Below are 6,852 nucleotides of genomic sequence, written 5' to 3' on the forward strand. Positions count from 1 at the left end.
ATAAACTCACTATACAATAAATTTAACAACCATATTAGCTTAAGATGTTGCTGCTCATATTCTAATCAAGCTAAGAGAGAGCCTACTGCAAGCGTTCTATAACTCAGGACTGCAGAACATTTTGAATCATGAAACCACAGGCTCATTAGCATCATTATACAAATACTGTTACACTGCTGCAGAACAAAAACTAGGACAGTCCCAGAGTAATGTATCATGCTGCACAGACCTACAGGCTCAAGAATCTAGACTTTATTATCTATCATACAACACAGACATAATCCAAAAGTTAATCTAAGAAATCATATCAACCATATAGTCTTGATAAAGCCTATGGAACCTAAGCATCGCCCCAGTTTTAAAGAGATACACAAGTCAGAGAACTCCGTTCACGCAGATCTAGAAAGAAAAGTGGTTAAAACATGAGTTTCCCTGCTGGGGAACAGCAGGTTGGTAAAGAAGTAAGAGCTGAGTGATACGAGCAGAAAAACATACACATTCAGGGTATAAAAGAAAAAAGGAACAGAAACACAGAGACCACAAACAGTAATCAAACATCATCAACAACAAACATTAATAAAGGGAATGAATCTCTACCCTGCCCATTTCTTTCCTCCTTTATTTTCCACAGATGCCTCATTAAGTGGTCCACAGGATCCCAGCGCAAGTCCTTCATGCAACAAAACATGCTTCCCTCCTCAGTAAGTCTCAGGTATAAGCCTCTGCCCAAGAGATAATGCTACTCCGCTAGCCAGCGTTACAGAATACGGTAGCCAGCACACACTTCCACACAACTATTCCAGCAGAGCTCAGCGGCCCTTTCTCCAAGCTACCTCCACACACGTTCCTTTCACCCACGCCCTCCCACCGACTGTCCCCCTAACACATTCTTGCCACTTCCAATCACTAAAAAAAAAAAAGGGTAAACGCTCTACTTTGAAAAGCCTCCCACGAGTACTAACAATAGTGGACTGCTACTTTAGGCAAGATTTCTTCCGGCCAAACGCACTCAGCGCAGCATTGCTTTACCCTATTCCTTGCCGGCCCAAATCAGCACTAACATTAACACGCATTGTCCTCATTAGGAAGCCCACCCTCAGACACTGCCAGTCAATAAAGATGCGCCAGTCTCAACGAAGGTGGGAGATTTAAAAGCCGTGTCCATGCAGACACAGGCCAAATAAATATGAAAGGCAACGGCATTAACCAGAAGATGAAAGGCTCCAAGATAAGGCACGGACCCGGGCGGCGCCTCCGCCACCCGGGGCCGGCCCCCCTCGCGCCAGCCCCGGCCAGCACGACCCAAGGCCTTCTCGCCCAGGAGCGCGGAGGCCTCAGGCCCTCCTCCGCCGCCCGCGCCCCATCCGCTTCTCGCAGGCCCTCGCCGCCGCGAAGGCCGCAGGCCCGCCTCCGGCCCGCAGGCCGCAGCCCCGCTCGCCGCCCGGCCGCCCCGGGCCCGCGCTCCCCCTCCGGCCGGCCCCTCCCCCCCGCAGGCCCAGGCCTCGGCCTCCACCTCGCTGGCGCGGCCTTCGCCGCCCGCTCCCGCCCGCGCCGGCCTGGCGGGCGCCGCCGGGGGCTCCGCAAGCACCGCCCCGCAGCCAGCGGCGGCGCGGCCTCACCTGTGGCCGGCTCGGTAGGGCCTGTGCAGCGGGAGGCTAACGGCTCCGCAGCGCGCACAACAAGCCGCTCGCAGCGCCGCCGGCCACGCCCCCGCCCCGCCCTCCGAGCCCCGTTGGCTGCCGCGTGCACGTGCCCCGCGCCCCATTGGCCCCTTGGCCTGTCCGTCAAGCGCCGGCCGGGGGGCGGCCTCTCGCGTGCGGCGCCGCCGGCCTGGCGCGGGGAGCGGGGCCCGCGCGTTGCCCCTAGGCCCGCCGCCTCCGCACGAGCCCCCCGGCCCCGGGGAGGGGGCGCCACCTGCGGGCCCTCGGCCGGCGGGGAAACGCGGAGGCTCCGGCGCTTCTGCCGGGGCCGCAGGCAGCCTCTGCGGGAGAGCAGGGGCCCTGCACCGCCCTCGCCGTCAGCGGGCCTGCGGGGTTCCTGGAGAGGCCGGCGGGAGGTGGCGGCCAGCCTGAGCAGGGCGATCCCCGCCGGGACGGAACGGCCAGGAGCGGAGCCGGCGCCCCCCGGCCTCGGCCTGCGCCGCTGGGGCCTGCTGAAGCCGCAGGAGGGATCTGGGAGGAGGAGGTGGGCCTCCATGGCTGCCCCCGCGCGGGTCCTGCCCTGCTGCTCCCGCAGGAGGAGAAATAAAAGCCTTTTCCTGTGGCAGAAGCGAGACCAGAGCAGAACATGTGGCAGGACAGGCCCGGGCTCAGTCGGTGCCTTCCCGTTACCTTCTCTCCCCACGGCGTCGGGCACCAGCCATAGTGCAGGCAAACAGGACCCTGCCTGAGTGGTGACTGCTGAAGAGATCAAATTGTTCCCGTGTAAACGAGACACCAGTCAGGATCTGCAGGAGAAGCTTTTCTGTGCTCCAAGTCCTTCAGCAATGACCTCAAGGGACCTGCTGGTCAAGAGTTTTCCCTCTGTGCACTGCCAGCAATTTTTTGGTAGCCAAGGCCATCCCTTTATATCTGAACCGATTTCCACTGCACAGGAGCAGTCTGTGACTGTAAATTTCCGCTATTTTCTATGCAGGAAACAAATGTCTTTTTGTCATTCACACAGTATTCTGCAGCACCCATGGTACAGAGTATGTTAGTGTGTAACATCCTTGTACGTGGTACGTTGAGTGTGTAACGTCCTTGTAAGCTGTGAATCCCGTATCCCTGTCAAGTGCTTAACTTTGGCCAAAAATTCAGAATATTCCTGCAATAAAATGTACAAGTTAGTTGAGTAACATAACTGAAAATCAAATTAACATACCTTTCTCTAGACCAGAAGAAGAGCAAGATCTCACCTGAAGGACAGGAACTTGCAATGTAGCGGCAAAAACATATAGAGGAGTGTGTGTTCTGTGCCAGTCTTGCACACGTGTGTGTGGAAATAGCTCTGTACTGGTAACAGTGACACTGGAACTCATGGAAAACCACACAATGAAAATGCAAATATCTTTCCTCTACCTATCTTGACATAGCAAGGCCTTGGGTAGTAAATTCCCAACGTTGTTGCACTGGTGGTATCTGGTTTATCTGCCCAGAAACCCATTTCTGAAACCCCTTCAGGGGGCCCTGTTACACTGGGCCATACTGGGCTCCAAATCCTGTGCACTTTACAACAGGAACAGCCCAGCCTCTGCCATAGTCCGAAGGGCACAGTATCAAGAAAACATAATGGTCAGCATCATTAAATGAAGAGTCCATCAGGGATGTTAATGATTAAGAGAGATGTTAAAGACGTTGCAATTTTCTTCTTTATCATAGCTCTCGGTGCCAGATGGGGAATCCTCACATGTAAACTCCAAGCCTGACAGGTCTGGAAATATCCTTCAAGGCCTCATAAAACATTAAAGATGTTTGTACATCTGTTATTTGCTCATGCTGCTATGTATGCCAGCCACAATATCATCATTTTGTCATTCACATCAATGGCAGCTTCCTGTTACTGCGAATTTTGTATTTGCCTTGTATCATTCAGGTTTTAATTAAGCAATCCCATTCTTGCGCCTGAAATGGGTCTCAGATCTCCAAAAATTGAGGCCATGGGCACAAGACAACACTGCACAGAGCTTTGATGCCTTTATCTTGTAACGGCACATTTGCAATCTCATCATTTCATTTATCACCATAAACACTGTGTTAGTTAAAACTGTGATGGCAATTAGAAGGTATTATCCTATTAAGTTGTATGTCAGCTTTTAAAGGAACGATCCCATTTTGCTGAAATATATTCATTGTCTGTTGCAGTTCAATATGAAAACACATCAGTCTGAAGGTCTCATGGTGATGTGGAATTTTAGAAACGTGAGGACAGGTCTCCCCGTGAAATCATCTTTCAAAGATGCGACAGAAATGGCACCAGGCTCTTCACAGGTGTGTCAAGTCATGTATTTCTTGCATGGAAACACGAAAAAAGCTTACTGCAAACAGGGCAGTGCTGGGAGCCATTTGTCAACATGGATTGTACAAGGCAGGAAAATGAACAGTGTGAAGTGAATTAATAAAGCCGTTGCCACAAGGATAAATGGTTACAACCAGCCGTGAATCAGCTAGAAACGTCAGGTTACAAAGGGAGGGAAACTGTTAAGAGTCGTGGAATCATGGAATCATTAAGGTTGGAAGGGACCTTTCAGATTGAGTCCAACCATCAACCCAACCCTGCTCAAACCACCACTGACCCATGTCCCTCAGCACCACGTCTGCCCTGCCCATCTCCAGGGATAGTGACTCCACCACTGCCCTGGGCCTCCTCTTCCAAGGCTTGACAACCCTTTTGGTGAAGAAATTTTTCCTAATATCCATCCTAAACCTCCCCTGGAGCAACTTGACGCCATTTCCTCTTGTCCCATCGCCTGTTCCTTGGGAGAAGAGACTGACCCCCCCGGCTACACCCTCCTTTCAGGGAGTTGTAGAGAGCGAGAAGGTCTCCCCTCAGCCTCCTTTTCTCCAGGCTGAACACCCCCAGCTCCCTCAGCTGCTCCTCACAAGACTTGTGCTCCAGACCCCTCACCAGCTCCGTTGCCCTTCTCTGGACCCGCTCCAGCCCCTCAATGTCCCTCCTGTCGCGAAGGGCCCGAAACTGGACACAGCCCTAGAGGTGGGACCTCACCAGTGGACAGTGGTGTCCTCACAGACCTCACCAGTGCCCAGTACAGGAGGACGCCGGTCGTGCTGGCCACACCATGGCTGACACAAGCCAGTGTATAAATTAGAATTCAGTATAAATTAGAAAGTTTGCTGAGGAGTTCTCTCTCTCTCCCTTGACAGTGATGGTCCAGAGAACTCCCTGCCCCGGTGCCGGAGCCCTGAGCCCTTTCTCCCAAAGCCGCGCCGCTCGCAGGGTCCCACATTGGCCATCACTTTGGGAAATGCACGACTGATAGAACTGGCTGAGTATAATCCTTGTATTGGTATTGGGATCCATATTGGCTCTTTAGTATTATCAATGTAAATTTTTTAGTCTTATTCTATTAAATCTGTTTATATTTCTACCCTGAGGTTTCCTCGGTTTATTCCCTGATTCCCCTTCCTGGGTGGGGAGGGGTCATCGGGTGAGAGAATAATTGTCTAAATGCCAATAAATTGTTGTAGGTTCCTCAAATCCTAACACCGGTTACGGTCTCCCGCTGGTCTCTGAGACCATGTCCTCCCCTCCCGCGCCTCCCTGCGGCTGCCACAAAATGGCGGACAGCGCCGACAGGCAGGTAGCGGTGGGGCGGGGCCAGCCAGGGGGGGCGGGGCGGGGCTGGCCCCCGCCCCGCCCCCCGGGCGGCACCGCCCCGCCCCCGGCCCCACCCCTCCCTCCGGCTAGATAAAATGGCGGCTGAGGCGATCCCTGCTGTCTGCTATAGGGCCCCTTTCCCTCAGGAAAGGTGCTGGGGTGTGCTGGGGAGTTCCCGCTTCCCTGTGTTTCTCTCTCCTGGAAAGTGTTCTGGCTCCTGTGCAGCTTTCCCTCGGTGTCCTTATTTCTTTCCCTCCTTGAGGGTCTCCCACTACTCTTCAGTGGCTCTTTGCTGTCAAAAAAACACCCTCCTCATCCTCCCCTGTGGCTTTGTCTCCTCGGGGTCTCAGCCCCTGGACTTCCATCGTCTCCTGGCTCCCCTTTGCCTCCTTCAACAAATACCCTGATGTTGCTCTGAGCCTTTGCTTACCTGATGCACCCATTTGTTTATCTTGTGGATCCATGCTACTCTCTCATTAGCTGGGCTTGAGGGCTCCTGTGTTGCTCCCCTGTCAGCATCCTTCAGGATAACATTCCCTGGTTTCCCTGTTTTTGGGTTTCCTTATGCTCTCCTCGCTCCTCCTGCTATTCAGTCCTTGGTGCTTTGTTATTGCTCCCTCCCTCCCTGTCCCCGTCCCCCCCCCCCCCCCCAAACAGGCATGGAGCGGTTCTGGAGAAACAACTTTTAATCAAAACAACTTTTTAACACAAGAAAAAAGGTCCTATGAAAGTTACTCTACACCCCCCTCCCTCAAATACAGCCCTCTCCCCAAATACCCACCCCCCCAAATACAACCCTCTCCACAACTGCACACCCCCCTCCCCTAAATACCATGCCCTCATCCCCAATTATGATGCCCCACTCCCCGAGTACACACATCCCCTCCCCAAATACACCCCCTTCTTCAAATACACACAAATTCCCCCCCGCCTCCATCATCTCCGTCTCCTCCCTGCGGTGGGACTCGGCCCCCCTCTCCATCGAGAGCCCTGCGCTTGCTGGGTGGTGTCAACGGGGGGCTGGTCCCCCGCTTTGTCCCTCGCCTCTCCCCCATGGTGGGCTGGGCCGGGGGCAGCTCCGTCCCCACATCCCCCGAGGGCTCCTGGGACCCTGGTGGCAACTCCGTCCCTACATCCCCCCAGGGCTCCTGGGACACTGGAGATGGCTCTGGCCTCACATACCACCAGGGCTCCTGGGACCCTGGTGGCAGCTCCGTCCCCAGGTCCCCACAGGGCTCCTGGGACCCTGGTGGCAACTCCGTCCCTACATCCCCCCAGGGCTCCTGGGACACAGGTGATGGCTCCGGCCTCACATACCACCAGGGCTCCTGGGACCCTGGTGGCAGCTCCGTCCCCAGGTCCCCACAGGGCTCCTGGGACCCTGGTGGCAACTCCGTCCCTACATCCCCCCAGGGCTCCTGGGACACTGGAGATGGCTCCGGCCTCACATACCACCAGGGCTCCTGGGACCCTGGTGGCAGCTCCATCCCCACATCCCCCCAGGGCTCCTGGGACTTCCTCCCACTGAGGAGTTCC

At 54.8% G+C, this 6,852-nt stretch overlaps 1 protein-coding gene across 3 annotated transcripts in view; it reads right to left on the bottom strand.

Moving 5' to 3' along the window:
- The window catches only part of ELAVL1 (ELAV like RNA binding protein 1), a 56,722-nt gene extending 54,998 nt beyond the window's left edge, over window positions 1-1,724 (bottom strand). The window contains exon 1 of one of the 3 annotated variants that reach the window (XM_074163918.1): window positions 1,620-1,724. The gene's annotated coding sequence lies outside the window, so the exon portion shown is untranslated. The remainder of the gene's footprint in view (window positions 1-1,619) is intronic. The other 2 variants (XM_074163919.1, XM_074163917.1) reach the window with 2 other exon arrangements.
- Between the last annotated feature and the right edge of the window lie 5,128 nt (window positions 1,725-6,852).

This window comes from Numenius arquata, chromosome 25, assembly GCF_964106895.1.
Source record: "Numenius arquata chromosome 25, bNumArq3.hap1.1, whole genome shotgun sequence".
Classification (NCBI taxonomy): Eukaryota; Metazoa; Chordata; class Aves; order Charadriiformes; family Scolopacidae; genus Numenius; species Numenius arquata.